We start from the raw sequence: 26,640 nt of genomic DNA, 5'->3' as shown, positions 1-26,640 counted from the left end.
TTAATGCTACGGCTAGGCAAAAAATCATGGGTAAAAGTTGGTATGTAATGTGGAATAAAAATGTTGATGAGCCTACTGCACGTGGTATTCCCAGCCGGTCTCCCGTGCAAGAACTAACCACGCCCTATGCGGCTTAACTTCAGTGATCGGACGAGAACTGGTGTATTCTGCAATAAAAATGTTCATTAGCCTACTGCACGTGGTATTCCCAGCCGGTCTCCCATGCAAGTACTAACCAAGCCTGATGCAGCTTAACTTCAGTGATCGGACGAGAACAGGTGTATTCTGCAATGGTTTGGCAGTAGGCTGAATATTCGTTGGAATTGGATGTCATTTAATGCTACGGCTAGGCAAAAAATCATAGGAAAAAGTTAGTATGTAATGTGGAATAAAAATGTTGATGAGCCTACTGCACGTGGCATTCCCAGCCAGTCTCCCATTCAAGAACTTACCACGTCCGATGCAGCTTAACTTCAGTCATCGGACGAGAACTGGTGTGTTCTGCAATGGTTTGGCAGTAGGCTGAGTATTCGTCAGAATTGGATGTCGTTTAACGCTTCGGCTAGGCAAAAATCCCGGGAAAATGTTGGTATGTACGGTGGAATAAACATGTTGATAAGCCTACTCCACGTGGTATTCCCAGCCGGTCTCCCATGCAAGTACTAACCACGTCCAGTGGGCTTAACTTCAGTGATCGGAGGACAACTGGTGTATTCTGCAACGGTTTGTCAGTAGGCTGAATATTCGTCGGAATTTGATGTAATTTAATACTTCGGCTAGTCAAAAAATCCCGGGAAAACGTTAGAATGTACGGTGGAATAAAAATGTTGATGAGCCTAATGCACATGGTATTCCCAGCTGGTCTCCCATGCAAGCACTAAGCATGCCCGATGCAGCTTAACTTCAGCAATCGGACAAGAACTGGTGTATTCTGCAATGGTTTGGCAGTAGGCTGAATATTCGTTCGAATTGTATGTCATTTAATGCTTCGTCTAGGCAAAAAATCATAGGAAAAAGTTAGTATGTAATGTGGAATAAAAATGTTGATGGGCCTACTGCACGTGGTATTCCCAGCCGGTCTCTCATGCAAGTACTGTCCGCGCCCGATGCAGCTTAACTTCAGTGATCGGACGAGAACTGGTGTATTCTGCAATGGAGTGGCAGTAGGCTGATATTCGTCGGAATTGGATGTCATTTAATGCTACGGCTAGGCAAAAAATCATGGGAAAAAGTTAGTATGTAATGTGGAATAAAAATGTTGATGAGCCTACTACACGTGATATTCTCAGCCGGTCTCCCAAGCAAGTACCATCCTCGTCCGGTTAGCTTAACTTTAGTGATCAGACGAGAACTGGTGTATTCTGCATTGGTTTGGCAGTAGGCTTAATATTCGTCAGAATTGAATGTCGTTTAACGCTTTGGCTAGGCAAAAAATCCCGGGAAAAAGTTGGTATATACGGTAGAATCAAAATGTTGATGAGCCTGCTGCACGTGATATTCTCAGCCGGTCTCCCAAGCAAGTACCAACCACGTCCGGTTAGCTTAACTTCAGTGATCGGACGAGAACTTGTGTATTCTGCATTGGTTTGGCAGTAGGCTCTATATTCGTCGGCATTGGATGTAATTTAATACTTCGGCTAGGCAAAAAATCCCGGGAAAAAGTTAGTATGTATGGTGGAATAAAAATGTTGATGAGCCTAATGCACATGGTATTCCAGGCCGGAATCCCGTGCAAGTCCTAACCATGCCCAATGCGGCTTAACTTTAGTGATCGGACGAGAACTGGTGTATTCTGCATTGGTTTGGCAGTAGGCTGAATATTCGTCGCAACTGGATGTCATTTAATGCTTCGGTTAGGCAAAAAATCATGGAAAAAAGTTAATAAGTATGGTGGAATAAAAATGTTCATCAGCCTACTGCACGTGGTATTCCCAGCCGGTCTCTCATGCAAGTACTGTCCACGCCCGATGCAGCTTAACTTCAGTGATCGGACGAGAACTGGTGTATTCTGCAATGGTTTGGCAGTAGGCTGAATTATCGTCGGAATTGGATGACATTTAATGCTTCGTCTAGGCAAAAAATGATGGGAAAAAGTTAGTATGTAATGTGGAATAAAAATGTTGATGAGCCTAATGCAAGTGATATTCCCAGCCGGTCTCCCATGCAAGTACTAACCACGCCCGATGCAGCTTAACCCGATGCAGCTTAACTTCTGTGATCAGACGAAAACTGGTGTATTCTGCAATGGTTTTGTTGTAGGCTGAATATTCGTCGGAATTGGATGTCATTTAATGCTACGGCTGGGCAAAAAATCATGGGTAAAAGTTAGTATGTACGGTGGAATAACAATGTTCATCAGCCTACTGCACGTGGCATTCCCCGCCGGTCTCCCATGCAAGTACTGACCACGCCCGATGCAGCTTAACTTCAGTGATCGGACGAGAACTGGTGTATTCTGCAATGGTTTGGCCGTAGGCCGAATATTTGTCAAAATTGTATGTAATTTAATGCTTCGTCTAGGCAAAAAATGATGGGAAAAAGTTAGTATGTAATGTGGAATAAAAATGTTGATGAGCCTACTGCAAGTGGTATTCCCAGCCGGTCTCCCATGCAAGTACTAACCACGCCCGATGCAGCTTAACTTTAGTGATCAGACGAGAACTGGTGTATTCTGCAATAAAAATATTCATAAGCCTACTGCACGTGGTATTCCCAGCCGGTCTCCCATGCAAGTACAAGCCACGTCCGATGCAGCTTAACTTCAGTGATCGGACGAGAACTGGTGTATTCTGCAATGGTTTGGCAGTAGGCTGAATATTCGTCGGAATTGGATGTCATTTTATGCTACGGCTAGGCAAAAAATCATAGGAAAAAGTAAGTATGTAATGTGGAATAAAAATGTTGATGAGCCTACTGCACATGGCATTCCCAGCCGGTCTCCCATTCAAGTACTTACCACGTCCGATGCAGCTTAACTTCAGTGATCAGACGAGAACTGGTGTGTTCTGCAATGGTTTGGCAGTAGGCTGAGTATTCGTCAGAATTGGATGTCGTTTAACGCTTTGGCTAGGCAAAAAATCCCGTGAAAATGTTGGTATGTACGGTGGAATAAAAATATTGATAAGCCTACTGCAAGTGGTATTCCCAGCCCGTCTCCCATGCAAGTACTAACCACGCCCGATGCAGCTTAACTTCAGTGATCGGCCGAGAACTGGTGTATTCTGCAATGGTTTGGCAGTAGGCTGAATATTCGTCGGAATTGGATGTCGTTTATGCTTCGGCTATGCAAAAAATCCCGCGAAAAAGTTAGTATGTACGGTGGAATAAAAATGTTGATGATCCTACTGCATGTAGTATTCTCAGCCGGTCTCCCATGCAAGTACTAACCACGTCCAGTGGGCTTAACTTCAGTGATCGGAGGAGAACTGGTGTATTCTGCAACGGTTTGTCAGTAGGCTGAATATTCGTCGGAATTTATTGTAATTTAATACTTCGGCTAGGCAAAAAATCCCGGGAAAAAGTTAGAATGTACGGTGGAATAAAAATGTTGATGAGCCTAATGCACATGGTATTCCCAGCCGGTCTCCCATGCAAGCACTAAGCACGCCCGATGCAGCTTAACTTCAGCAATCGGACAAGAACTGGTGTATTCTGCAATGTAGTGGCAGTAGGCTGAATATACGTCGGAATTGGATGTCATTTAATGCTATGGCTAGGCAAAAAATCATGGGAAAAAGTTAGTATGTAATGTGGAATAAAAATGTTGATGGGCCTACTGCAAGTGGTATTCCCAGCCGGTCTCTCATGCAAGTACTTACCACGTCCTATGCAGCTTAACTTCATTGATCGGACGAGAACTGGTGTGTTCTGCAATGGTTTGGCAGTAGGCTGAGTTTTCGTCAGAATTGGATGTTGTTTAACGCTTTGGCTAGGCAAACAATCTCAGGAAAAAGTTGGTATATACGGTAGAATCAAAATGTTGATAAGCCTACTGCACGTGGTACTCCCAGCAGGTCTCCCATGCAAGTACTAACCACGCCCGATGCAGCTTAACTTCAGTGATCGGACGAGAAGTTGTGTATTCTGCAATGGTTTGGTAGTAGGCTGAATATTCCTCTGAATTGGATGTAATTTAATACTTCGGCTAGGCAACAAATCCCGGGAAAAAGATGGTATGTACGGAGGAATAAAAATGTTGATAAGCCTACAGCACGTGGTATTCCTAGCCGGTCTCCCATGCAAGTACAATCCATGCCTGATGCAGATTAACTTCAGTAATTGGACGAGAACTGGTGTATTCAGCATTGGTTTGGCAGTAGGCTGAATATTCGTTGCAATTGGATGTCATTTAATGCTTCGGTTAGGCAAAAAATCATGGAAAAATGTTAGTATGTACGGTGGAATAAAAATGTTCATCAGCCTACTGCACGTGGCATTCCCCGCCGGTCTCCCATGCAAGTACTGACCACGCCCGATGCAGCTTAACTTCAGTGATCGGACGAGAACTGGTGTATTCTGCAATGGTTTGGCTGTAGGCCGAATATTTGTCAAAATTGTATGTAATTTAATGCTTCGTCTAGGCAAAAAATGATGGGAAAAAGTTAGTATGTAATGTGGAATAAAAATGTTGATGAGCCTACTGCAAGTGGTATTCCCAGCCAGTCTCCCATGCAAGTACTAACCACGCCGAATGCAGCTTAACCCGATGCAGATTAACTTCTGTGATCAGACGAGAACTGGTGTATTCTACAATGGTTTTGCTGTAGGCTGAATATTCGTCGGAATTGGATGTCATTTAATGCTACGGCTAGGCAAAAAATCATGGGTAAAAGTTAGTATGTACGGTGGAATAAAAATGTTCATCAGCCTACTGCACGTGGCATTCCCCGCCGGTCTCCCATGCAAGTACTGACCACGCCCGATGCAGCTTAACTTCAGTGATCGGACGAGAACTGGTGTATTCTGCAATGGTTTGGCCGTAGGCCTAATATTTGTCAAAATTGTATGTAATTTAATGCTTCGTCTAGGTAAAAAATGATGGGAAAAAGTTAGTATGTAATGTGGAATAAAAATGTTGATGAGCCTACTGCAAGTGGTATTCCCAGCCGGTCTCCCATGCAAGTACTAACCACGCCCGATGCAGCTTAACTTCAGTGATCGGACGAGAACTGGTGTATTCTGCAATAAAAATGTTCATAAGCCTACTGCACGTGGTATTCACTGCCGGTCTCCCATACATGTACTAACCATGTCCGGTGAGCTTAACTTCAGTGATCGGACGAGAACTGGTGTATTCTGCAATGGTTTGGCAGTAGGCTGAATATTCGTCGGAATTGGATGTAATTTAATACTTCGGCTAGGCAAAAAATCCCGGGAAAAAGTTAGTATGTATGGTAAAATAAAAATGTTGATGAGTCTAATGCACATGGTATTCCAGGCCGGTCTCCCATGCAACCACGCCCGATGCAGCTTAACTTCAGCGCTCGTACGAGAACTGGTTTATTCTGCAACGGTTTGGCAGTAGGCTGAATATTCGTCCGAATTTTATGTCATTTAATGCTTCGTCTGGGCAAAAAATCATGGGAAAAAGATAGAATGTAATGTGGAATCAAAATGTTGATAAGCCTACTGCACGTGGTATTCCCAGCCGGTCTCCCATGCAAGTACTAACCACGTCCGGTGAGCTTAACTTCAGTGATCGGATGAAAACTGGAGTATTCTGCAATGCTCTGGCAGTAGGCTGAAAATTCGTCGGAATTGGTTGACATTTAATGCTACGGCTAGGCAAAAAATCATGGGAAAAAGTTAGTATGTAATGTTGAATAAAAATGTTGATGAGCCTACTGCACGTGATATTCTCAGCCGGTCTCCCAAGCAAGTACTAACCACGTCCGGTTAGCTTAACTTCAGTGATCAGTCGAGAACTGGTGTGTTCTGCAATGGTTTGACAGTAGGCAGAATATTCGTCAGAATTGCATGTCGTTTAACGCTTCGGTAAGGCAAAAAATCCCGGGAAAAAGTTGGTATGTACGGTGGAATAAAAATGTTGAGAAGCCTATTTCACATGGTATTCCCAGCCGGTCTCCCATGCAAGTACTAACCACGCCCGATGCAGCTTAACTTCAGTGATCGGACGAGAACTGGTGTATTCTGCAATAAAAATGTTCATAAACCTACTGCACGTGGTATTCCCAGCCGGTCTCCCATGCAAGTACAAGCCACGTCCGATGCAGCTTAACTTCAGTGATCGGACGAGAACTGGTGTATTCTGCAATGGTTTGGCAGTAGGCTGAATATTCGTCGGAATTGGATGTCATTTAATGCTACGGCTAGGCAAAAAATCATAGGAAAAAGTAAGTATTTAATGTGGAATAAAAATGTTGATGAGCCTACTGCACATGGCATTCCCAGCCGGTCTCCCATTCAAGTACTTACCACATCCGATGCAGCTTAACTTCAGTGATCGGACGAGAACTGGTGTGTTCTGCAATGGTTTGGCAGTAGGCTGAGTATTCGTCAGAATTGGATGTCGTTTAACGCTTTGGCTAGGCAAAAAATCCCGGGAAAAAGATGGTATGTACGGAGGAATAAAAATGTTGATAAGCCTACAGCACGTGGTATTCCTAGCCGGTCTCCCATGCAAGTACAATCCATGCCCGATGCAGATTAACTTCAGTAATTGGACGAGAACTGGTGTATTCTGTATTGGTTTGGCAGTAGGCTGAATATTCATAGCAATTGGATGTCATTTAATGCTTCGGTTAGGCAAAAAATCATGGAAAAATGTTAGTATGTACGGTGGAATAAAAATGTTCATCAGCCTACTGCACGTGGCATTCCCCGCCGGTCTCCCATGCAAGTACTGACCACGCCCGATGCAGCTTAACTTCAGTGATTGGACGAGAACTGGTGTATTCTGCAATGGTTTGGCCGTAGGCCGAATATTTGTCAAAATTGTATGTAATTTAATGCTTCGTCTAGGCAAAAAATGATGGGAAAAAGTTAGTATGTAATGTGGAATAAAAATGTTGATGAGCCTAATGCAAGTGGTATTCCCAGCCGGTCTCCCATGCAAGTACTAACCACGCCCGATGCAGCTTAACCCGATGCAGCTTAACTTCTGTGATCAGACGAGAACTGGAGTATTCTGCAATGGTTTTGTTGTAGGCTGAATATTCGTCGGAATTGGATGTCATTTAATGCTACGGCTGGGCAAAAAATCATGGGTAAAAGTTAGTATGTACGGTGGAATAACAATGTTCATCAGCCTACTGCACGTGGCATTCCCCGCCGGTCTCCCATGCAAGTACTGACCACGCCCGATGCAGCTTAACTTCAGTGATCAGACGAGAACTGGTGTATTCTGCAATGGTTTGGCCGTAGGCCGAATATTTGTCAAAATTGTATGTAATTTAATGCTTCGTCTAGGCAAAAAATGATGGGAAAAAGTTAGTATGTAATGTGGAATAAAAATGTTGATGAGCCTACTGCAAGTGGTATTCCCAGCCGGTCTCCCATGCAAGTACTAACCACGCCCGATGCAGCTTAACTTTAGTGATCAGACGAGAACTGGTGTATTCTGCAATAAAAATGTTCATAAGCCTACTGCACGTGGTATTCCCAGCCGGTCTCCCATGCAAGTACAAGCCACGTCCGATGCAGCTTAACTTCAGTGATCGGACGAGAACTGGTGTATTCTGCAATGGTTTGGCAGTAGGCTGAATATTCGTCGGAATTGGATGTCATTTTATGCTACGGCTAGGCAAAAAATCATAGGAAAAAGTAAGTATGTAATGTGGAATAAAAATGTTGATGAGCCTACTGCACATGGCATTCCCAGCCGGTCTCCCATTCAAGTACTTACCACGTCCGATGCAGCTTAACTTCAGTGATCAGACGAGAACTGGTGTGTTCTGCAATGGTTTGGCAGTAGGCTGAGTTTTCGTCAGAATTGGATGTTGTTTAACGCTTTGGCTAGGCAAACAATCTCAGGAAAAAGTTGGTATATACGGTAGAATCAAAATGTTGATAAGCCTACTGCACGTGGTACTCCCAGCAGGTCTCCCATGCAAGTACTAACCACGCCCGATGCAGCTTAACTTCAGTGATCGGACGAGAAGTTGTGTATTCTGCAATGGTTTGGTAGTAGGCTGAATATTCCTCTGAATTGGATGTAATTTAATACTTCGGCTAGGCAACAAATCCCGGGAAAAAGATGGTATGTACGGAGGAATAAAAATGTTGATAAGCCTACAGCACGTGGTATTCCTAGCCGGTCTCCCATGCAAGTACAATCCATGCCCGATGCAGATTAACTTCAGTAATTGGACGAGAACTGGTGTATTCAGCATTGGTTTGGCAGTAGGCTGAATATTCGTTGCAATTGGATGTCATTTAATGCTTCGGTTAGGCAAAAAATCATGGAAAAATGTTAGTATGTACGGTGGAATAAAAATGTTCATCAGCCTACTGCACGTGGCATTCCCCGCCGGTCTCCCATGCAAGTACTGACCACGCCCGATGCAGCTTAACTTCAGTGATCGGACGAGAATTGGTGTATTCTGCAATGGTTTGGCTGTAGGCCGAATATTTGTCAAAATTGTATGTAATTTAATGCTTCGTCTAGGCAAAAAATGATGGGAAAAAGTTAGTATGTAATGTGGAATAAAAATGTTGATGAGCCTACTGCAAGTGGTATTCCCAGCCAGTCTCCCATGCAAGTACTAACCACGCCGAATGCAGCTTAACCCGATGCAGATTAACTTCTGTGATCAGACGAGAACTGGTGTATTCTACAATGGTTTTGCTGTAGGCTGAATATTCGTCAGAATTGGATGTCATTTAATGCTACGGCTAGGCAAAAAATCATGGGTAAAAGTTAGTATGTACGGTGGAATAAAAATGTTCATCAGCCTACTGCACGTGGCATTCCCCGCCGGTCTCCCATGCAAGTACTGACCACGCCCGATGCAGCTTAACTTCAGTGATCGGACGAGAACTGGTGTATTCTGCAATGGTTTGGCCGTAGGCCTAATATTTGTCAAAATTGTATGTAATTTAATGCTTCGTCTAGGCAAAAAATGATGGGAAAAAGTTAGTATGTAATGTGGAATAAAAATGTTGATGAGCCTACTGCAAGTGGTATTCCCAGCCGGTCTCCCATGCAAGTACTAACCACGCCCGATGCAGCTTAACTTCAGTGATCGGACGAGAACTGGTGTATTCTGCAATAAAAATGTTCATAAGCCTACTGCACGTGGTATTCACTGCCGGTCTCCCATGCAAGTACAAGCCACGTCCGATGCAGCTTAACTTCAGTGATCGGACGAGAACTGGTGTATTCTGCAATGGTTTGGCAGTAGGCTGAATATTCGTCGGAATTGGATGTCATTTAATGCTACGGCTAGGCAAAAAATCATAGGAAAAAGTAAGTATGTAATGTGGAATAAAAATGTTGATGAGCCTACCGCACATGGCATTCCCAGCCGGTCTCCCATTCAAGTACTTACCACGTCCGATGCAGCTTAACTTAAGTGATCGGACGAGAACTGGTGTGTTCTGCAATGGTTTGGCAGTAGGCTGAGTATTTGTCAGAATTGGATGTCGTTTAACGCTTTGGCTAGGCAAAAAATCCCGTGAAAATGTTGGTATGTACGGTGGAATAAAAATGTTGATAAGCCTACTGCAAGTGGTATTCCCAGCCAGTCTCCCTTGCAAGTACTAACCACGCCCGATGCAGCTTAACTTCAATGATCGGCCGAGAACTGGTGTATTCTGCAATGGTTTGGCAGTAGGCTGAATATTCGTCGGAATTGGATGTCGTTTATGCTTCGGCTATGCAAAAAATCCCGCGAAAAAGTTAGTATGTACGGTGGAATAAAAATGTTGATGATCCTACAGCATGTAGTATTCTCAGCCGGTCTCCCATGCAAGTACTAACCACGTCCAGTGGGCTTAACTTCAGTGATCGGAGGACAACTGGTGTATTCTGCAACGGTTTGTCAGTAGGCTGAATATTCGTCGGAATTTATTGTAATTTAATACTTCGGCTAGGCAAAAAATCCCGGGAAAAAGTTAGAATGTACGGTGGAATAAAAATGTTGATGAGCCTAATGCACATGGTATTCCCAGCCGGTCTCCCATGCAAGCACCAAGCACGCCCGATGCAGCTTAACTTCAGCAATCGGACAAGAACTGGTGTATTCTGCAACGGTATGGCAGTAGGCTGAATATTCGTTCGAATTGTATGTCATTTAATGCTTCGTCTAAGCAAAAAATCATAGGAAAAAGTTAGTATGTAATGTGGAATAAAAATGTTGATGGGCCTACTGCACGTGGTATTCCCAGCCGGTCTCTCATGCAAGTACTGTCCACGCCCGATGCAGCTTAACTTCAGTGATCGTACGAGAACTGGTGTATTCTGCAATGTAGTGGCAGTAGGCTGAATATTCGTCGGAATTGGATGTCATTTAATGCTACGGCTAGGCAAAAAATCATGGGAAAAAGTTAGTATGTAATGTGGAATAAAAATGTTGATGAGCCTACTGCACGTGATATTCTCAGCCGGACTCCCAAGCAAGTACCAACCACGTCCGGTTAGCTTAACTTCAGTGATCGGACGAGAACTGGTGTATTCTGCAATGGTTTGGCAGTAGGCTGGATATTCGTCGGAATTGGCTGTAATTTAATACTTCGACTAGGCAAAAAATCCCGGGAAAAAGTTAGTATGTAATGTGGAATAAAAATGTTGATGAGCCTGCTGCACGTGATATTCTCAGCCGGTCTCCCAAGCAAGTACCAACCACGTCCGGTTAGCTTAACTTCAGTGATCGGACGAGAACTGGTGTATTCTGCAATGGTTTGGCAGTAGGCTGGATATTCGTCGGAATTGGCTGTAATTTAATACTTCGACTAGGCAAAAAATCCCGGGAAAAAGTTAGTATGTAATGTGGAATAACAATGTTGATGAGCCTACTGCACGTGGTATTCCCAGCTGGTCTCCCGTGCAAGAACTAACCACGCCCTATGCGGCTTAACTTCAGTGATCAGACGAGAACTGGTGTATTCTGCAATAAAAATGTTCATCAGCCTACTGCACGTGGTATTCCCAGCCGGTCTCCCATGCAAGTACTAACCAAGCCTGATGCAGCTTAACTTCAGTGATCGGACGAGAACAGGTGTATTCTGCAATGGTTTGGCAGTAGGCTGAATATTCGTCGGAATTGGATGTCATTTAATGCTACGGCTAGGCAAAAAATCATAGGAAAAAGTTAGTATGTAATGTGGAATAAAAATGTTGATGAGCCTACTGCACGTGGCATTCCCAGCCGGTCTCCCATTTAAGAACTTACCACGTCCGATGCAGCTTAACTTCAGTGATCGGACGAGAACTGGTGTGTTCTGCAATGGTTTGGCAGTAAGCTGAATATTCGTCGGAATTGAATGTAATTTAATACTTCGGCCAGGCCAAAAATCCCGGGAAAAAGTTAGTATGTATGGTGGAATAAAAATGTTGATGAGTCTAATGCACATGGTATTCCAGGCCGGTCTCCCATGCAACCACGCCCGATGCAACTTAACTTCAGTGATCGTACGAGAACTGGTTTATTCTGCAACGGTTTGGCAGTAGGCTGAATATTTGTCCGAATTTTATGTCATTTAATGCTTCGTCTGGGCAAAAAATCATGGGAAAAAGATAGAATGTAATGTTGAATAAAAATATTGATGAGCCTACTGCACGTGATATTCTCAGCCGGTCTCCCAAGCAAGTACTAACCACGTCCGGTTAGCTTAACTTCAGTGATCAGTCAAGAACTAGTGTATTCTGCAATGGTTTGGCAGTAGGCTGAATATTCGTTGGAATTGAATGTCGTTTAACGCTTTGGCTAGGCAAAAAATCCCGGAAAAAAGTTGGTATATACGGTAGAATCAAAATGTTGATAAGCCTACTGCACGTGGTACACCCAGCAGGTCTCCCATGCAAGTACTAACCACGCCCGATGCAGCTTAACTTCAGTGATCGGACGAGAACTAGTGTATTCTGCAATGGTTTGGCAGTAGGCTGAATATTCCTTTGAATTGGATGTAATTTAATACTTCGGCTAGGCAACAAATCCCGGGAAAAAGATGGTATGTACGGAGGAATAAAAATGTTGATAAGCCTACAGCATGTGGTATTCCTAGCCGGTCTCCCATGCAAGTACAATCCATGCCTGATGCAGATTAACTTCAGTAATTGGACGGGAACTGGTGTATTCTGCATTGGTTTGGCACTAGGCTGAATATTCGTTGCAATTGGATGTCATTTAATGCTTCGGTTAGGCAAAAAATCATGAAAAAATGTTAGTATGTACGGTGGAATAAAAATGTTCATCAGCCTACTGCACGTGGCATTCCCCACCGGTCTCCCATGCAAGTACTGACCACGCCCAATGCAGCTTAACTTCAGTGATCGGACTAGAACTGGTGTATTCTGCAATGTTTTGTCAGTAGGCTGAATATTCGTCGGAATTGGATGTTATTTAATACTTCAGCTAGGTAAAAAATCCCGGGAAAAAGTTAGTATGTATGGTGGAATAAAAATGTTGATGAGCCTAATACACATGGTATTCTAGGCCAGTCTCCCATGCAACCACGCCCGATGCAGCTTAACTTCAGTGATCGGACGAGAACTGGTGTATTCTGCAATGTTTGGCAGTAGGCTGAATTATCGTCGGAATTGGATGTCATTTAATGCTATGGCTAGACAAATAATCATGGGAAAAAGTTAGTATGCAATGTGGAATCAAAATGTTGATAAGCCTACTGCACGTGGTATTCCCAGCCGGTCTCCCATGCAAGTACTAACCACGCCCGATGCACCTTAACTTCAGTGATCGGACGAGAACTGGTGTATTCTGCTATGGTTTTGAAGTAGCCTGAATATTTGTCGGAATTGGATGTAATTTAGTACTTCGGCTAGGCAACAAATCACGGGAAAAAGATGGTATGTACGGAGGAATAAAAATGCTGATAAGCCTACTGCACGTGGTATTCCTAGCCGGTCTCCCATGCAAGTACAATCCATGCCCGATACAGATTAACTAGAGTGATCGGACGAGAACTGGTGTATTCTGCATTGGTTTGGCAGTAGGCTGAATATTCGTCGCAATTGGATGTCATTTAATGCTTCGGTTAGGCAAAAAATCATGGAAAAAAGTTAGTAAGTATGGTGGAATAAAAATGTTCATCAGCCTACTGCACGTGGTATTCCCAGCCGGTCTCCCATACAAGTACTAACCACGCCCGATGCAGCTTAACTTCAGTGATCGGACGAGAACTGGTGTATTCTGCTATGGTTTGGCAGTAGGCTGAATATTCGTCGGAATCGGATGTAATTTAGTACATTGGCTAGGCAAAATATCCCGGGGAAAAAGGTAGTATATACAGTGGAATAAAAATGTTGATGAGCCTAACGCACTTGGTATTCCCAGCCGGTTTCCTATGCAAGTACTAACCACGCCCGATGCAGCTTAACTTCAGTGATCGGACGAGAACTGGTGTATTCTGCAATGGTTTGTCAGTAGGCTGAATATTCGTCGGAATTGGATGTAATTTAATACTTCAGCTAGGCAAAAAATCCCGGGAAAAAGTTAGTATGTATGGTGGAATAAAAATGTTGATGAGCCTAATACACATGGTATTCCAGGCCGGTCTCCCATGCAACAACGCCCGATGCAGCTTAACTTCAGTGATCGGACGAGAACTGGTGTATTCTGCAATGTTTGGCAGCAGGCTGAATTATCGTCGGAATTGGATGTCATTTAATGCTATGGCTAGACAAATAATCATGGGAAAAAGTTAGTATGCAAAGTGGAATCAAAATGTTGATAAGCCTACTGCACGTGGTATTCTCAGCCGGTCTCCCATGCAAGTACTAACCACGCCCGATGCACCTTAACTTCAGTGATCGGACGAGAACTGGTGTATTCTGCTATGGTTTTGAAGTAGCCTGAATATTCGTCGGAATTGGATGTAATTTAGTACTTCGACTAGGCAAAAAATCCCGGGAAAAAGTTAGTATGTATGGTGGAATAAAAATGTTGATGAGCCTAATGCACATGGTATTCCCAGCCGGTCTCCCATGCAAGTATTGACCACGCCCGATGCAGCTTAACTTCAGTGATCGTACGAGAACTAGTGTATTCTGCAATGGTTTGGCCGTAGGTTGGATATTCGTCCGAATTGTATGTAATTTAATGCTTCGTCTAGGCAAAAAATCAAGAGAAAAATTTAGTATGTATGGTGGAATAAAAAATGTTCATCAGCCTACTGCACGTAGTATTCCCAGCCGGTCTCCCATGCAAGTACTAACCACGCCCGATGCAGCGTAAGTTCAGTGATCGGACGAGAACTGGTGTATTCTGCTATGGTTTGGCAGTAGGCTGAATATTCATCGGAATTAGATGTAATTTAATCCCGGGAAAAAGATGGTATGTACGGAGGAATAAAAATGCTGATAAGCCTACTGCACGTGGTATTCCTAGCCGGTCTCCCATGCAAGTACAATCAATGCCCGATGCAGATTAACTACAGTGATCGGACGAGAACTGGTGTATTCTGCATTGGTTTGGCAGTAGGCTGAATATTCGTCGCAATTGGATGTCATTTATTGCTTCGGTTAGGCAAAAAATCATGGAAAAAAGTTAGTAAGTATGGTGGAATAAAAATGTTCATCAGCCTACTGCACGTGATATTCTCAGCCGGTCTCCCATGCAAGTACTAACCACGTCCGGTTAGCTTAACTTCAGTGATCAGAGGAAAACTGGTGTATTCTGCAATGCTCTGGCAGTAGGATGAAAATTCGTCGGAATTGGTTGACATTTAATGCTTCGGCTAGGCAAAAAATTATGGGAAAAAGTTAGTATGAACGGTGAAATAAAAATGTTGATGAGCCTACTGCACGTGGTATTCCCAGCCGGTCTCCCGTGCAAGTACTAACCACGTCCGATGGAGCTTAACTTCAGTGAACGGACGAGAACTGGTGTATTCTGCAATGGTTTAGCAGTAGGCTGAATATTTGTCGGAATTGGATTTCAATTAATGCTTCGGCTAGGCAAAAAATCACGGGAAAAAGATAGTATGTATGGTGGAATAAAAATGTTGATAAGCCTACTGCACGTGGTATTCGCAGCAGGTCTCCCATGCAAGTACTGGCCACGCCCGATGCAGCTTAACTTCAGTGATCGGACGAGAACAGCTGTATTCTGCAATGGTTTGCCAGTAGGCTGAATATTCGTCGGAATTGGATGTAATTTAATACTTCGGCTAGGCAAAAAATCCCGGGAAAATGTTAGTATGTATGGTGGAATAAAAATGTTGATGAGCCTAATGCACATGGTATTTCAGGCCGGTCTCCCATGCAACCACGCCCGATGCAAGTATTCGCCACGCCCAATGCAGCTTAACTTCAGTGATCGGACGAGAACTGGTGTATTCTGCTATAGTTTGGCAGTAGGCTGAATATTCGTCGGAATCGGACGTAATTTAGTACTTCAGCTAGGCAAAAAATCCCGGGAAAAAGTTAGTATGTTCGGTGGAATAAAAATGTTGGTGAGCCTAATGCACTGGGTATTCCCAGCCGGTCTCCCATGCAAGTACTGACCACGCCCGATGCAGCTTAACTTCAGTGATCGGACGATAACTGGTGTATTCTGCAATGGTGTTGCAGTAGGCTGAATATTCGTCGGAATTGGAGGTCATTTAATGCTACGGTTAGGCAAAAAATCATGGGAAAAATTTAGTATGTAATGTGGAATAAAAATGTTTATGAGCCTACTGCACGTGATATTCTCAGCCGGTCTCCCAAGCAAGTACTAACCACGTCCGGTAAGCTTAACTTCAGTGATCAGACGAGAACTGGTGAATTATGCAATGGTTTGGCAGTAGGCTGAATATTCGTCAGAATTGGATGTCGTTTAATGCTTTGGCTAGGCAAAAAATCCCGGGAAAAATTTGGTATATACGATAGAATCAAAATGTAATTTACATAATTTATTAATAATGTTTGTACATTTTTTTCACTTTTCACAAACTGCTTACATACTGTATTACTTTTAGTTTTATACTCCCAGCAGGTCTCCCATGCAAGTACAATCCATGCCCGATGCAGATTAACTTCAGTAATTGGACGAGAACTGGTGTATTCTGCATTGGTTTGGCAGTAGGCTGAATATTCGTTGCAATTGGATGTCATTTAATGCTTCGGTTAGGCAAAAAATCATGGAAAAATGTTAGTATGTACGATGGAATAAAAATGTTCATCAGCCTACTGCACGTGGCATTCCCCGCCGGTCTCCCATGCAAGTACTGACCACGCCCGATGCAGCTTAACTTCAGTGATCGGACTAGAACTGGTGTATTCTGCTATGTTTTGTCAGTAGGCTGAATATTCGTCGGAATTGGATGTAATTTAATACTTCAGCTAGGCAAAAAATCCCGGGAAAAAGTTAGTATGTATGGTGGAATAAAATGTTAATGAGCCTTATACACATGGTTTTCCAGGCCGGTCTCCCATGCAACCACGCCCGATGCAGCTTAACTTCAGTGATCGGACGAGAACTGGTGTATTCTGCAATGTTTGGCAGTAGGCTGAATTATCGTCGGAATTGGATGTCATTTAATGCTATGGCTAGACAAATAATCATGGGAAAAAGTTAGTATGCAATGTGGAATCAAAATGTTGATAAGCCTACTGCACGCGGTATTCCCAGCCGGTCTCCCATGCAAGTACTAACCACGCCCGATGTACCTTAACTTCAGTGATCGGACGAGAACTGGTGTATTCTGCTATGGTTTTGAAGTAGCCTGAATATTCGTCGGAATTGGATGTAATTTAGTACTTCGGCTAGGCAAAAAATCCCGGGAAAAAGTTAGTATGTATGGTGGAATAAAAATGTTGATGAGCCTAATGCACATGGTATTCCCAGCCGGTCTCCCATGCAAGTACTGACCACGCCCGATGCAGCTTTACTTCAGTGATCGGACAAGAACTGGTGTATTCTGCAATGGTTTGGCCGTAGGCTGAATATTCGTCCGCATTGTATGTAATTTAATGCTTCGTCTAGGCAAAAAATCAAGGGAAAAAGTTAGTATGTATGGTGGAATAAAAATGTTCATCAGCCTACTGCATGTGGTATTCCCAGCCGGTCACCCATGCAAGTACTAACCACACCCGATGCAGCTTAACTTCAGTGATCGGACGATAACTGGTGTGTTCTGCAATGGTTTGACAGTAGGCTGAATATTCGTCAGAATTGGATGTCGTTTAACGCTTCGGCTAAGTAAAAAATCCCGGGAAAAAGTTGGTATGTACGGTGGAATCAAAATGTTGATTAGCCTACTGCACGTGGTATTGGCAGCCGGTCTCCCATGCAAGTACTAACCACTCCCAATGCAGCTTAACTTCAGTGATCGGACGAGAACTGGTGTATTCTGCTATGGTTTGGCAGTAGGCTGAATATTCGTCGGAATCAGATGTAATTTAGTACATCGGCTAGGAAAAATATCCCGGGGAAAAAGGTAGTATATACGGTGGAATAAAAATGTTGATGAGCCTAACGCACTTGGTATTCCCAGCCGGTCTCCCATGCAAGTACTGACCACGCCCGATGCAGCTTAACTTCAGTGATCGGACGAGAACTGGTGTATTCTGCAATAGTTTGGCCGTAGGCCGAATATTTGTCCGAATTGTATGTAATTTAATGTTTCGTCTAGGTAAAAAATAATGGGAAAAAGTTAGTATGTAATGTGGAATAAAAATGTTGATGAGCGTACTGCAAGTGGTATTCCCAGCCGGTCTCCCATGCAAGTACTAACCACGCCCGATGCAGCTAAACTTCAGTGATCGGACGAGAACTGGTGTATTCTGCAATGTTTGGCAGTAGGCTGAATTATCGTCGGAATAGAATGTCATTTAATGCTATAGCTAGACAAATAATCATGGGAAAAAGTTAGTATGCAAAGTGGAATCAAAATGTTGAGAAGCCTACTGCACGTGGTATTCCCAGCCGGTCTCCCTTGAAAGTACTAACCACGCCCGATGCACCTTAACTTCAGTGATCAGATGAGAACTGGTGTATTCTGCTATGGTTTTGAAGTAGCCTGAATATTCATCGGAATTGGATGTAATTTAGTACTTCGGCTAGGCAAAAAATCCCGGGAAAAAGTTAGTATGTATGGTGGAATAAAAATGTTGATGAGTCTAATGCACATGGTATTCCCAGCCGGTCTCCCATGCAAGTACTGACCACGCCCGATGCAGCTTAACTTCAGTGATCGGACGAGAACTGGTGTATTCTGCAATGGTTTGGCCGTAGGCTGAATTATCGTCGGAATTGGATGTCATTTAATGCTATGGCTAGACAAATAATCATGGGAAAAAGTTAGTATGCAAAGTGGAATCAAAATGTTGATAAGCCTACTGCACGTGGTATTCCCAGCCGGTCTCCCTTGCAAGTACTAACCACGCCCGATGCACCTTAACTTCAGTGATCGGATGAGAACTGGTGTATTCTGCATTGGTTTGGCAGTAGGCTGAATATTCATCGGAATTAGATGTAATTCAATACTTCGGCTACGCAACAAATCCCGGGAAAAAGATGGTATGTACGGAGGAATAAAAATGTTGATAAGCCTACTGCACGTGGTATTCCTAGCTGGTCTCCCATGCAAGTACAATCCATGCCCGATGCAGATTAACTTCAGTGATCGGACGAGAACTGGTGTATTCTGCATTGGTTTGGCAGTAGGCTGAATATTCGTCGCAATTGGATGTCATTTAATGCTTCGTCTAGGCAAAAAATCAAGGGAAAAAGTTAGTATGTATGGTGGAATAAAAATGTTCATCAGCCTACTGCACGTGGTATTCCCAGCCGGTCACCCATGCAAGTACTAACCACACCCGATGCAGCTTAACTTCAGTGATCGGACGATAACTGGTGTGTTCTGCAATGGTTTGACAGTAGGCTGAATATTCGTCAGAATTGGATGTCGTTTAACGCTTCGGCTAAGTAAAAAATCCCGGGAAAAAGTTGGTATGTACGGTGGAATCAAAATGTTGATTAGCCTACTGCACGTGGTATTCGCAGCCGGTCTCCCATGCAAGTACTAACCACTCCCAATGCAGCTTAACTTCAGTGATCGGACGAGAACTGGTGTATTCTGCTATGGTTTGGCAGTAGGCTGAATATTCGTCGGAATCAGATGTAATTTAGTACATCGGCTAGGCAAAATATCCCGGGGAAAAAAGTAGTATATACGGTGGAATAAAATTGTTGATGAGCCTAACGCACTTGGTATTCCCAGCCGGTCTTCCATGCAAGTACTGACCACGCCCGATGCAGCTTAACTTCAGTGATCGGACGAGAACTGGTGTATTCTGCAATAGTTTGGCCGTAGGCCGAATATTTGTCCGAATTGTATTTAATTTAATGTTTCGTCTAGGTAAAAAATAATGGGAAAAAGTTAGTATGTAATGTGGAATAAAAATGTTGATGAGCGTACTGCAAGTGGTATTCCCAGCCGGTCTCCCATGCAAGTACTAACCACGCCCGATGCAGCTAAACTTCAGTGATCGGACGAGAACTGGTGTATTCTGCAATGTTTGGCAGTAGGCTGAATTATCGTCGGAATTGGATGTCATTTAATGCTATGGCTAGACAAATAATCATGGGAAAAAGTTAGTATGCAAAGTGGAATCAAAATGTTGATAAGCCTACTGCACGTGGTATTCCCAGCCGGTCTCCCTTGCAAGTACTAACCACGCCCGATGCACCTTAACTTCAGTGATCAGATGAGAACTGGTGTATTCTGCTATGGTTTTGAAGTAGCCTGAATATTCATCGGAATTGGATGTAATTTAGTACTTCGGCTAGGCAAAAAATCCCGGGAAAAAGTTAGTATGTATGGTGGAATAAAAATGTTGATGAGTCTAATGCACATGGTATTCCCAGCCAGTCTCCCATGCAAGTACTGACCACACCCGATGCAGCTTAACTTCAGTGATCGGACGAGAACTGGTGTATTCTGCAATGGTTTGGCCGTAGGCTGAATTATCGTCGGAATTGGATGTCATTTAATGCTATGGCTAGACAAATAATCATGGGAAAAAGTTAGTATGCAAAGTGGAATCAAAATGTTGATAAGCCTACTGCACGTGGTATTCCCAGCCGGTCTCCCTTGCAAGTACTAACCACGCCCGATGCACCTTAACTTCAATGATCGGACGAGAACTGGTGTATTCTGCTATGGTTTGGCAGTAGGCTGAATATTCATCGGAATTAGATGTAATTCAATACTTCGGCTAGGCAACAAATCCCGGGAAAAAGATGGTATGTACGGAGGAATAAAAATGTTGATAAGCCTACTGCACGTGGTATTCCTAGCCGGTCTCCCAGGCAAGTACAATCCATGCCCGATGCAGATTAACTTCAGTGATCGGACGAGAACTGGTGTATTCTGCATTGGTTTGTCAGTAGGCTGAAAATTCGTCGGAATTGGATGGCATTTAAAGCTTCAGCTAGGCAAAAAATCCCGGTAAAAAGTTAGTATGTACGGTGGAATAAAAATGCTAATGTGCCTACTGCACGTAATATTCTCAGCCGGTCTCCCATACAAGTACTAACCACGTCCGGTTAGCTTAACTTCAGTGATCAGACGAAAACTGGTGTATTCTGCAATGCTCTGGCAGTAGGATGAAAATTCGACGGAATTGGTTGATATTTAATGCTTCGGCTAGGCAAAAAATTATGGGAAAAAGTTAGTATATATGGTGAAATAAAAATGTTGATGAGCCTACTGCACGTGGTATTCCCAGCCGGTCTCCCGTGCAAGTACTAACCACGTCCGATGGAGCTTAACTTCAGTGAACGGACGAGAACTGGTGTATTCTGCAATGGTTTAGCAGTAGGCTGAATATTTGTCGGAATTGGATTTCAATTAATGCTTCGGCTAGGCAAAAAATCACGGGAAAAAGATAGTATGTATGGTGGAATAAAAATGTTGATAAGCCTACTGCACGTGGTATTCCCAGCAGGTCTCCCATGCAAGTACTGGCCACGCCCGATGCAGCTTAACTTCAGTGATCGGACGAGAACAGCTGTATTCTGCAATGGTTTTCCAGTAGGCTGAATATTCGTCGGAATTGGATGTAATTTAATACTTCGGCTAGGCAAAAAATCCCGGGAAAATGTTAGTATGTATGGTGGAATAAAAATGTTGATGAGCCTAATGCACATGGTATTTCAGGCTGGTCTCCCATGCAACCACGCCCGATGCAGCTTAACTGCTGTGATCGGACGAGAACTGGAGTATTCTGCAATGGTTTGGCAGTAGGCTGAATATTCGTCGGAATTGGATGGCATTTAATGCTACGGCTAGGGAAAAATCATGGGAAAACGTTAGTAAGTAATGCGGAATAAAAATGTTGATGAGCCTACTGCACGTGGTATTCCCAGCCGGTCTCGCATGCAAGTACTAAACACGCCCGATGCAGCTTAACTTCAGTGATCGAACGAGAACTGGTGTATTCTGCAATGGTTTGGCAGTAGGCTGAATATTCATCGGAATTGGTTGACTTTTAATGCTTCGGCTAGGCAAAAAATTATGGGAAAAAGTTAGTATGTACGATGAAATAAAAATGTTGATGAGCCTATTGCACGTGGTATTCTCAGTCGTCTCCCATGCAAGTAAGAAACACGTCCGGTGAGCTTAACTTCAGTGATCGGACGAGAACTTGTGTATTCTGCATTGGTTTGGCAGTAGGCTGAATATTTGTCGGAATTGCATGTAATTTAGTACTTCGGCTAGGCAAAAAATCCCGGGAAAAAGTTAGTATGTACGGAAGAATAAAAATGTTGATAAGCCTACTGCACGTGGTATTCCTAGCCGGTCTCCCATGCAAGTACTCGACACGCCCAATGCAGCTTAACTTCAGTGATCGGACGAGAACTGGTGTATTCTGCTATAGTTTGGCAGTAGGCTGAATATTCGTCGGAATCGGACGTAATTTAGTACTTCGGCTAGGCAAAAAATCGCGGGAAAAAGTTAGTATGTTCGGTGGAATAAAAATGTTAGTGAGCCTAATGCACTTGGTATTCCCAGCCGATCTCCCATGCAAGTACTGACCACGCCCGATGCAGCTTAACTTCAGTGATCGGACGAGAACTGGTGTATTCTGCAATGGTGTTGCAGTAGGCTGAATATTCGTCGGAATTGGATGTCATTTAATGCTACGGCTAGGCAAAAAATCATGGGAAAAAGTTAGTATGTAATGTGGAATAAAAATGTTGATGAGCTTACTGCACGTGATATTCTCAGCAGGTCTCCCATGCAAGTACTAACCACGCCCAATGCAGCTTAACTTCAGTGATCGAACGAGAACTTGCATATTCTGCATTGGTTTGGCAGTAGGCTGAATATTTGTCGGAATTGCATGTAATTTAGTACTTCGGCTAGGCAAAAAATCCCGGGAAAAATTTAGTATGTATGGTGGAATAAAAATGTTCATCAGCCTACTGCACGTAGTATTCCCAGCCGGTCTCCCATGCAAGTACTAACCACGCCCGATGCAGCGTAAGTTCAGTGATCGGACGAGAACTGGTGTATTCTGCTATGGTTTGGCAGTAGGCTGAATATTCATAGGAATTAGATGTAATTTAATACTTCGGCTAGGCAACAAATCCCGGGAAAAAGATGGTATGTACGGAGGAATAAAAATGCTGATAAGCCTACTGCACGTGGTATTCCTAGCCGGTCTCCCATGCAAGTACAATCAATGCCCGATGCAGATTAACTTCAGTGATCGGACGAGAACTGGTGTATTCTGCATTGGTTTGGCAGTAGGCTGAATATTCGTCGCAATTGGATGTCATTTATTGCTTCGGTTAGGCAAAAAATCATGGAAAAAAGTTAGTAAGTATGGTGGAATAAAAATGTTCATCAGCCTACTGCACGTGATATTCTCAGCCGGTCTCCCATGCAAGTACTAACCACGTCCGATTAGATTAACTTCAGTGATCAGACGAAAACTGGTGTATTCTGCAATGCTCTGGCAGTAGGATGAAAATTCGTCGGAATTGGTTGACATTTAATGCTTCGGCTAGGCAAAAAATTATGGGAAAAAGTTAGTATGTACGGTGAAATAAAAATGTTGATGAGCCTACTGCACGTGGTATTCCCAGCCGGTCTCCCGTGCAAGTACTAACCACGTCCGATGGAGCTTAACTTCAGTGAACGGACGAGAACTGGTGTATTCTGCAATGGTTTAGCAGTAGGCTGAATATTTGTCGGAATTGGATTTCAATTAATGCTTCGGCTAGGCAAAAAATCACGGGAAAAAGATAGTATGTATGGTGGAATAAAAATGTTGATAAGCCTACTGCACGTGGTATTCGCAGCAGGTCTCCCATGCAAGTACTGGCCACGCCCGATGCAGCTTAACTTCAGAGATCGGACGAGAACAGCTGTATTCTGCAATGGTTTGCCAGTAGGCTGAATATTCGTCTGAATTGGATGTAATTTAATACTTCGGCTAGGCAAAAAATCCCGGGAAAATGTTAGTATGTATGGTGGAATAAAAATGTTGATGAGCCTAATGCACATGGTATTTCAGGCCGGTCTCCCATGCAACCACGCCCGATGCAGCTTAACTGCAGTGATCGGACGAGAACTGGAGTATTCTGCAATGGTTTGGCAATAGGCTGAATATTCGTCGGAATTGGATGTCATTTAATTCTACGGCTAGGGAAAAATCATGGGAAAAAGTTAGTAAGTAATGCGGAATAAAAATGTTGATGAGCCTACTGCATGTGGTATTCCCAGCCGGTCTCCCATGCAAGTACTAAACACGCCCGATGCAGCTTAACTTCAGTGATGGAACGAGAACTGGTGTATTCTGCAATGGTTTGGCAGTAGGCTGAATATTGATCGGAATTGGTTGACTTTTAATGCTTCGGCTAGGCAAAAAATTATGGGAAAAAGTTAGTATGTACGATGAAATAAAAATGTTGATGAGCCTATTGCACGTGGTATTCTCAGGCGGTCTCCCATGCAAGTAGTAAACACGTCCGGTAAGCTTAACTTCAGTGATCGGACGAGAACTTGTGTATTCTGCATTGCTTTGGCAGTAGGCTGAATATTTGTCGGAATTGGATGTAATTTAATACTTCGGCTAGGCAACAAATCCCGGGAAAAGATGGTATGTACGGAGGAATAAAAATGTTGATAAGCCTACTGCACGTGGTATTCCTAGCCGGTCTCCCATGCAAGTATTCGCCACGCCCAATGCAGCTTAACTTCAGTGATCGGACAAGAACTGGTGTATTCTGCTATAGTTTGGCAGTAGGCTGAATATTCGTCGGAATCGGACGTAATTTAGTTCTTCGGCTAGGCAAAAAATCCCGGGAAAAAGTTAGTATGTTCGGTGGAATAAAAATGTTGGTGAGCCTAATGCACTGGGTATTCCCAGCCGGTCTCCCATTCAAGTACTGACCACGCCCGATGCAGCTTAACTTCAGTGATCGGACGAGAACTGGTGTATTCTGCAATGGTGTTGCAGTAGGCTGAATATTCGTCGGAATTGGATGTCATTTAATGCTACGGCTAGGCAAAAAATCATGGGAAAAAGTTAGTATGTAATGTGGAATAAAAATGTTGATGAGCCTACTGCACGTGATATTCTCAGCCGGTCTCCCAAGCAAGTACTAACCACGTCCGGTAAGCTTAACTTCAGTGATCAGACGAGAACTGGTGAATTATGCAATGGTTTGGCAGTAGGCTGAATATTCGTCAGAATTGGATGTCGTTTAACGCTTTGGCTAGGCAAAAAATCCCGGGAAAAATTTGGTATATACGATAGAATCAAAATGTAAATTACATAATTTATTAATAATGTTTGTACATTTTTTTCACTTTTCACAAACTGCTTATATACTGTATTACTTATAGTTTTATACTCCCAGCAGGTCTCCCATGCAAGTACAATCCATGCCCGATGCAGATTAACTTCAGTAATTGGACGAGAACTGGTGTATTCTGCATTGGTTTGGCAGTAGGCTGAATATTCGTTGCAATTGGATGTCATTTAATGCTTCGGTTAGGCAAAAAATCATGGAAAAATGTTAGTATGTACGGTGGAATAAAAATGTTCATCAGCCTACTGCATGTGGCATTCCCCGCCGGTCTCCCATGCAAGTACTGACCACGCCCGATGCAGCTTAACTTCAGTGATCGGACTAGATCTGGTGTATTCTGCAATGTTTTGTCAGTAGGCTGAATATTCGTCGGAATTGGATGTAATTTAATACTTCAGCTAGGCAAAAAATCCCGGGAAAAAGTTAGTATGTATGGTGGAATAAAAATGTTGATGAGCCTAATACACATGGTTTTCCAGGCCGGTCTCCCATGCAACCACGCCCGATGCAGCTTAACTTCAGTGATCGGACGAGAACTGGTGTATTCTGCAATGTTTGGCAGTAGGCTGAATTATCGTCGGAATTGGATGTCATTTAATGCTATGGCTAGACAAATAATCATGGGAAAAAGTTAGTATGCAATGTGGAATCAAAATGTTTATAAGCCTACTGCACGCGGTATTCCCAGCCGGTCTCCCATGCAAGTACTAACCACGCCCGATGCACCTTAACTTCAGTGATCGGACGAGAACTGGTGTATTCTGCAATAGTTTGGCCGTAGGCCGAATATTTGTCCGAATTGTATGTAATTTAATGTTTCGTCTAGGTAAAAAATAATGGGAAAAAGTTAGTATGTAATGTGGAATAAAAATGTTGATGAGCGTACTGCAAGTGGTATTCCCAGCCGGTCTCCCATGCAAGTACTAACCACGCCCGATGCAGCTAAACTTCAGTGATCGGACGAGAACTGGTGTATTCTGCAATGGTTTGTCAGTAGGCTGAATATTCGTCGGAATTGGATGTAATTTAATACTTCAGCTAGGCAAAAAATCCCGGGAAAAAGTTAGTATGTATGGTGGAATAAAAATGTTGATGAGCCTAATACACATGGTATTCCAGGCCGGTCTCCCATGCAACCACGCCCGATGCAGCTTAACTTCAGTGATCGGACGAGAACTGGTGTATTCTGCAATGTTTGGCAGTAGGCTGAATTATCGTCGGAATTGGATGTCATTTAATGCTATGGCTAGACAAATAATCATGGGAAAAAGTTAGTATGCAAAGTGGAATCAAAATGTTGATAAGCCTACTGCACGTGGTATTCCCAGCCGGTCTCCCTTGCAAGTACTAACCACGCCCGATGCACCTTAACTTCAGTGATCAGACGAGAACTGGTGTATTCTGCTATGGTTTTGAAGTAGCCTGAATATTCATCGGAATTGGATGTAATTTAGTACTTCGGCTAGGCAAAAAATCCCGGGAAAAAGTTAGTATGTATGGTGGAATAAAAATGTTCATCAGCCTACTGCACGTAGTATTCCCAGCCGGTCTCCCATGCAAGTACTAACCACGCCCGATGCAGCGTAAGTTCAGTGATCGGACGGGAACTGGTGTATTCTGCTATGGTTTGGCAGTAGGCTGAATATTCATCGGAATTAGATGTAGTTCAATACTTCGGCTAGGCAACAAA

At 43.4% G+C, this 26,640-nt stretch overlaps 83 pseudogenes; all 83 read right to left on the bottom strand.

Moving 5' to 3' along the window:
* Window positions 1-187: 187 nt before the first annotated feature.
* Window positions 188-307, bottom strand: LOC146727605 (5S ribosomal RNA; annotated as a pseudogene).
* Window positions 308-403: 96 nt separating this feature from the next.
* LOC146727604 (5S ribosomal RNA) lies at window positions 404-523 on the bottom strand (annotated as a pseudogene).
* Window positions 524-1,049: 526 nt separating this feature from the next.
* LOC146727603 (5S ribosomal RNA) lies at window positions 1,050-1,169 on the bottom strand (annotated as a pseudogene).
* A 741-nt stretch (window positions 1,170-1,910) lies between these two features.
* LOC146727602 (5S ribosomal RNA) lies at window positions 1,911-2,030 on the bottom strand (annotated as a pseudogene).
* A 327-nt stretch (window positions 2,031-2,357) lies between these two features.
* Window positions 2,358-2,477, bottom strand: LOC146727601 (5S ribosomal RNA; annotated as a pseudogene).
* A 214-nt stretch (window positions 2,478-2,691) lies between these two features.
* LOC146727600 (5S ribosomal RNA) lies at window positions 2,692-2,811 on the bottom strand (annotated as a pseudogene).
* Window positions 2,812-2,907: 96 nt separating this feature from the next.
* Window positions 2,908-3,027, bottom strand: LOC146727599 (5S ribosomal RNA; annotated as a pseudogene).
* Window positions 3,028-3,123: 96 nt separating this feature from the next.
* On the bottom strand, window positions 3,124-3,243 carry LOC146727598 (5S ribosomal RNA; annotated as a pseudogene).
* Window positions 3,244-3,769: 526 nt separating this feature from the next.
* LOC146727597 (5S ribosomal RNA) lies at window positions 3,770-3,889 on the bottom strand (annotated as a pseudogene).
* Window positions 3,890-3,985: 96 nt separating this feature from the next.
* LOC146727596 (5S ribosomal RNA) lies at window positions 3,986-4,105 on the bottom strand (annotated as a pseudogene).
* A 312-nt stretch (window positions 4,106-4,417) lies between these two features.
* Window positions 4,418-4,537, bottom strand: LOC146727595 (5S ribosomal RNA; annotated as a pseudogene).
* A 327-nt stretch (window positions 4,538-4,864) lies between these two features.
* LOC146727594 (5S ribosomal RNA) lies at window positions 4,865-4,984 on the bottom strand (annotated as a pseudogene).
* A 214-nt stretch (window positions 4,985-5,198) lies between these two features.
* Window positions 5,199-5,317, bottom strand: LOC146727593 (5S ribosomal RNA; annotated as a pseudogene).
* A 305-nt stretch (window positions 5,318-5,622) lies between these two features.
* LOC146727592 (5S ribosomal RNA) lies at window positions 5,623-5,741 on the bottom strand (annotated as a pseudogene).
* Window positions 5,742-5,837: 96 nt separating this feature from the next.
* On the bottom strand, window positions 5,838-5,956 carry LOC146727591 (5S ribosomal RNA; annotated as a pseudogene).
* Window positions 5,957-6,170: 214 nt separating this feature from the next.
* LOC146727590 (5S ribosomal RNA) lies at window positions 6,171-6,290 on the bottom strand (annotated as a pseudogene).
* Window positions 6,291-6,386: 96 nt separating this feature from the next.
* LOC146727589 (5S ribosomal RNA) lies at window positions 6,387-6,506 on the bottom strand (annotated as a pseudogene).
* Window positions 6,507-6,818: 312 nt separating this feature from the next.
* LOC146727588 (5S ribosomal RNA) lies at window positions 6,819-6,938 on the bottom strand (annotated as a pseudogene).
* A 327-nt stretch (window positions 6,939-7,265) lies between these two features.
* Window positions 7,266-7,385, bottom strand: LOC146727587 (5S ribosomal RNA; annotated as a pseudogene).
* Window positions 7,386-7,599: 214 nt separating this feature from the next.
* LOC146727586 (5S ribosomal RNA) lies at window positions 7,600-7,719 on the bottom strand (annotated as a pseudogene).
* A 96-nt stretch (window positions 7,720-7,815) lies between these two features.
* Window positions 7,816-7,935, bottom strand: LOC146727585 (5S ribosomal RNA; annotated as a pseudogene).
* A 96-nt stretch (window positions 7,936-8,031) lies between these two features.
* On the bottom strand, window positions 8,032-8,151 carry LOC146727584 (5S ribosomal RNA; annotated as a pseudogene).
* A 312-nt stretch (window positions 8,152-8,463) lies between these two features.
* LOC146727583 (5S ribosomal RNA) lies at window positions 8,464-8,583 on the bottom strand (annotated as a pseudogene).
* Window positions 8,584-8,910: 327 nt separating this feature from the next.
* Window positions 8,911-9,030, bottom strand: LOC146727582 (5S ribosomal RNA; annotated as a pseudogene).
* Window positions 9,031-9,244: 214 nt separating this feature from the next.
* On the bottom strand, window positions 9,245-9,364 carry LOC146727581 (5S ribosomal RNA; annotated as a pseudogene).
* Window positions 9,365-9,460: 96 nt separating this feature from the next.
* On the bottom strand, window positions 9,461-9,580 carry LOC146727580 (5S ribosomal RNA; annotated as a pseudogene).
* Window positions 9,581-9,676: 96 nt separating this feature from the next.
* Window positions 9,677-9,796, bottom strand: LOC146727579 (5S ribosomal RNA; annotated as a pseudogene).
* Window positions 9,797-10,322: 526 nt separating this feature from the next.
* Window positions 10,323-10,442, bottom strand: LOC146727578 (5S ribosomal RNA; annotated as a pseudogene).
* A 96-nt stretch (window positions 10,443-10,538) lies between these two features.
* On the bottom strand, window positions 10,539-10,657 carry LOC146727577 (5S ribosomal RNA; annotated as a pseudogene).
* A 96-nt stretch (window positions 10,658-10,753) lies between these two features.
* LOC146727576 (5S ribosomal RNA) lies at window positions 10,754-10,872 on the bottom strand (annotated as a pseudogene).
* Window positions 10,873-11,086: 214 nt separating this feature from the next.
* Window positions 11,087-11,206, bottom strand: LOC146727575 (5S ribosomal RNA; annotated as a pseudogene).
* Window positions 11,207-11,302: 96 nt separating this feature from the next.
* On the bottom strand, window positions 11,303-11,422 carry LOC146727574 (5S ribosomal RNA; annotated as a pseudogene).
* A 520-nt stretch (window positions 11,423-11,942) lies between these two features.
* Window positions 11,943-12,062, bottom strand: LOC146727573 (5S ribosomal RNA; annotated as a pseudogene).
* A 312-nt stretch (window positions 12,063-12,374) lies between these two features.
* LOC146727572 (5S ribosomal RNA) lies at window positions 12,375-12,494 on the bottom strand (annotated as a pseudogene).
* A 304-nt stretch (window positions 12,495-12,798) lies between these two features.
* LOC146727571 (5S ribosomal RNA) lies at window positions 12,799-12,918 on the bottom strand (annotated as a pseudogene).
* Window positions 12,919-13,014: 96 nt separating this feature from the next.
* Window positions 13,015-13,134, bottom strand: LOC146727570 (5S ribosomal RNA; annotated as a pseudogene).
* A 96-nt stretch (window positions 13,135-13,230) lies between these two features.
* Window positions 13,231-13,350, bottom strand: LOC146727569 (5S ribosomal RNA; annotated as a pseudogene).
* Window positions 13,351-13,447: 97 nt separating this feature from the next.
* Window positions 13,448-13,567, bottom strand: LOC146727568 (5S ribosomal RNA; annotated as a pseudogene).
* A 304-nt stretch (window positions 13,568-13,871) lies between these two features.
* LOC146727567 (5S ribosomal RNA) lies at window positions 13,872-13,991 on the bottom strand (annotated as a pseudogene).
* Window positions 13,992-14,087: 96 nt separating this feature from the next.
* LOC146727566 (5S ribosomal RNA) lies at window positions 14,088-14,207 on the bottom strand (annotated as a pseudogene).
* Window positions 14,208-14,304: 97 nt separating this feature from the next.
* LOC146727565 (5S ribosomal RNA) lies at window positions 14,305-14,424 on the bottom strand (annotated as a pseudogene).
* A 76-nt stretch (window positions 14,425-14,500) lies between these two features.
* LOC146727564 (5S ribosomal RNA) lies at window positions 14,501-14,620 on the bottom strand (annotated as a pseudogene).
* A 311-nt stretch (window positions 14,621-14,931) lies between these two features.
* Window positions 14,932-15,051, bottom strand: LOC146727563 (5S ribosomal RNA; annotated as a pseudogene).
* Window positions 15,052-15,147: 96 nt separating this feature from the next.
* On the bottom strand, window positions 15,148-15,267 carry LOC146727562 (5S ribosomal RNA; annotated as a pseudogene).
* A 327-nt stretch (window positions 15,268-15,594) lies between these two features.
* Window positions 15,595-15,714, bottom strand: LOC146727561 (5S ribosomal RNA; annotated as a pseudogene).
* Window positions 15,715-15,810: 96 nt separating this feature from the next.
* LOC146727560 (5S ribosomal RNA) lies at window positions 15,811-15,929 on the bottom strand (annotated as a pseudogene).
* Window positions 15,930-16,303: 374 nt separating this feature from the next.
* On the bottom strand, window positions 16,304-16,423 carry LOC146727559 (5S ribosomal RNA; annotated as a pseudogene).
* Window positions 16,424-16,726: 303 nt separating this feature from the next.
* On the bottom strand, window positions 16,727-16,846 carry LOC146727558 (5S ribosomal RNA; annotated as a pseudogene).
* Window positions 16,847-16,942: 96 nt separating this feature from the next.
* On the bottom strand, window positions 16,943-17,062 carry LOC146727557 (5S ribosomal RNA; annotated as a pseudogene).
* Window positions 17,063-17,158: 96 nt separating this feature from the next.
* On the bottom strand, window positions 17,159-17,278 carry LOC146727556 (5S ribosomal RNA; annotated as a pseudogene).
* A 96-nt stretch (window positions 17,279-17,374) lies between these two features.
* LOC146727555 (5S ribosomal RNA) lies at window positions 17,375-17,494 on the bottom strand (annotated as a pseudogene).
* Window positions 17,495-17,591: 97 nt separating this feature from the next.
* LOC146727554 (5S ribosomal RNA) lies at window positions 17,592-17,711 on the bottom strand (annotated as a pseudogene).
* Window positions 17,712-17,807: 96 nt separating this feature from the next.
* Window positions 17,808-17,926, bottom strand: LOC146727553 (5S ribosomal RNA; annotated as a pseudogene).
* Window positions 17,927-18,022: 96 nt separating this feature from the next.
* On the bottom strand, window positions 18,023-18,142 carry LOC146727552 (5S ribosomal RNA; annotated as a pseudogene).
* Window positions 18,143-18,238: 96 nt separating this feature from the next.
* LOC146727551 (5S ribosomal RNA) lies at window positions 18,239-18,358 on the bottom strand (annotated as a pseudogene).
* Window positions 18,359-18,454: 96 nt separating this feature from the next.
* LOC146727550 (5S ribosomal RNA) lies at window positions 18,455-18,574 on the bottom strand (annotated as a pseudogene).
* A 96-nt stretch (window positions 18,575-18,670) lies between these two features.
* On the bottom strand, window positions 18,671-18,790 carry LOC146727549 (5S ribosomal RNA; annotated as a pseudogene).
* A 96-nt stretch (window positions 18,791-18,886) lies between these two features.
* On the bottom strand, window positions 18,887-19,006 carry LOC146727548 (5S ribosomal RNA; annotated as a pseudogene).
* A 96-nt stretch (window positions 19,007-19,102) lies between these two features.
* LOC146727547 (5S ribosomal RNA) lies at window positions 19,103-19,222 on the bottom strand (annotated as a pseudogene).
* A 97-nt stretch (window positions 19,223-19,319) lies between these two features.
* Window positions 19,320-19,439, bottom strand: LOC146727546 (5S ribosomal RNA; annotated as a pseudogene).
* A 96-nt stretch (window positions 19,440-19,535) lies between these two features.
* Window positions 19,536-19,654, bottom strand: LOC146727545 (5S ribosomal RNA; annotated as a pseudogene).
* A 96-nt stretch (window positions 19,655-19,750) lies between these two features.
* On the bottom strand, window positions 19,751-19,870 carry LOC146727544 (5S ribosomal RNA; annotated as a pseudogene).
* Window positions 19,871-19,966: 96 nt separating this feature from the next.
* LOC146727543 (5S ribosomal RNA) lies at window positions 19,967-20,086 on the bottom strand (annotated as a pseudogene).
* A 96-nt stretch (window positions 20,087-20,182) lies between these two features.
* Window positions 20,183-20,302, bottom strand: LOC146727542 (5S ribosomal RNA; annotated as a pseudogene).
* Window positions 20,303-20,398: 96 nt separating this feature from the next.
* LOC146727541 (5S ribosomal RNA) lies at window positions 20,399-20,518 on the bottom strand (annotated as a pseudogene).
* A 311-nt stretch (window positions 20,519-20,829) lies between these two features.
* On the bottom strand, window positions 20,830-20,949 carry LOC146727540 (5S ribosomal RNA; annotated as a pseudogene).
* A 96-nt stretch (window positions 20,950-21,045) lies between these two features.
* LOC146727539 (5S ribosomal RNA) lies at window positions 21,046-21,165 on the bottom strand (annotated as a pseudogene).
* A 304-nt stretch (window positions 21,166-21,469) lies between these two features.
* Window positions 21,470-21,589, bottom strand: LOC146727538 (5S ribosomal RNA; annotated as a pseudogene).
* A 310-nt stretch (window positions 21,590-21,899) lies between these two features.
* LOC146727537 (5S ribosomal RNA) lies at window positions 21,900-22,019 on the bottom strand (annotated as a pseudogene).
* Window positions 22,020-22,115: 96 nt separating this feature from the next.
* Window positions 22,116-22,235, bottom strand: LOC146727536 (5S ribosomal RNA; annotated as a pseudogene).
* Window positions 22,236-22,331: 96 nt separating this feature from the next.
* On the bottom strand, window positions 22,332-22,451 carry LOC146727535 (5S ribosomal RNA; annotated as a pseudogene).
* Window positions 22,452-22,547: 96 nt separating this feature from the next.
* On the bottom strand, window positions 22,548-22,667 carry LOC146727534 (5S ribosomal RNA; annotated as a pseudogene).
* Window positions 22,668-22,763: 96 nt separating this feature from the next.
* LOC146727533 (5S ribosomal RNA) lies at window positions 22,764-22,883 on the bottom strand (annotated as a pseudogene).
* A 311-nt stretch (window positions 22,884-23,194) lies between these two features.
* Window positions 23,195-23,314, bottom strand: LOC146727532 (5S ribosomal RNA; annotated as a pseudogene).
* A 96-nt stretch (window positions 23,315-23,410) lies between these two features.
* On the bottom strand, window positions 23,411-23,530 carry LOC146727531 (5S ribosomal RNA; annotated as a pseudogene).
* A 304-nt stretch (window positions 23,531-23,834) lies between these two features.
* LOC146727530 (5S ribosomal RNA) lies at window positions 23,835-23,954 on the bottom strand (annotated as a pseudogene).
* A 310-nt stretch (window positions 23,955-24,264) lies between these two features.
* Window positions 24,265-24,384, bottom strand: LOC146727529 (5S ribosomal RNA; annotated as a pseudogene).
* Window positions 24,385-24,480: 96 nt separating this feature from the next.
* LOC146727528 (5S ribosomal RNA) lies at window positions 24,481-24,600 on the bottom strand (annotated as a pseudogene).
* A 96-nt stretch (window positions 24,601-24,696) lies between these two features.
* On the bottom strand, window positions 24,697-24,815 carry LOC146727527 (5S ribosomal RNA; annotated as a pseudogene).
* Window positions 24,816-25,613: 798 nt separating this feature from the next.
* On the bottom strand, window positions 25,614-25,733 carry LOC146727526 (5S ribosomal RNA; annotated as a pseudogene).
* Window positions 25,734-25,829: 96 nt separating this feature from the next.
* LOC146727525 (5S ribosomal RNA) lies at window positions 25,830-25,949 on the bottom strand (annotated as a pseudogene).
* A 304-nt stretch (window positions 25,950-26,253) lies between these two features.
* LOC146727524 (5S ribosomal RNA) lies at window positions 26,254-26,373 on the bottom strand (annotated as a pseudogene).
* A 96-nt stretch (window positions 26,374-26,469) lies between these two features.
* LOC146727523 (5S ribosomal RNA) lies at window positions 26,470-26,589 on the bottom strand (annotated as a pseudogene).
* Window positions 26,590-26,640: the final 51 nt, after the last annotated feature.

The sequence above is a fragment of the Saccoglossus kowalevskii genome, unplaced genomic scaffold (genome assembly GCF_978046115.1).
Source record: "Saccoglossus kowalevskii unplaced genomic scaffold, keSacKowa6.1 SCAFFOLD_24, whole genome shotgun sequence".
Lineage (NCBI taxonomy): Eukaryota > Metazoa > Hemichordata > Enteropneusta > Harrimaniidae > Saccoglossus > Saccoglossus kowalevskii.
The sequence above is the reverse complement of the archived record's forward strand: the minus strand, read 5'-3'. Positions and strand labels throughout refer to the sequence as shown.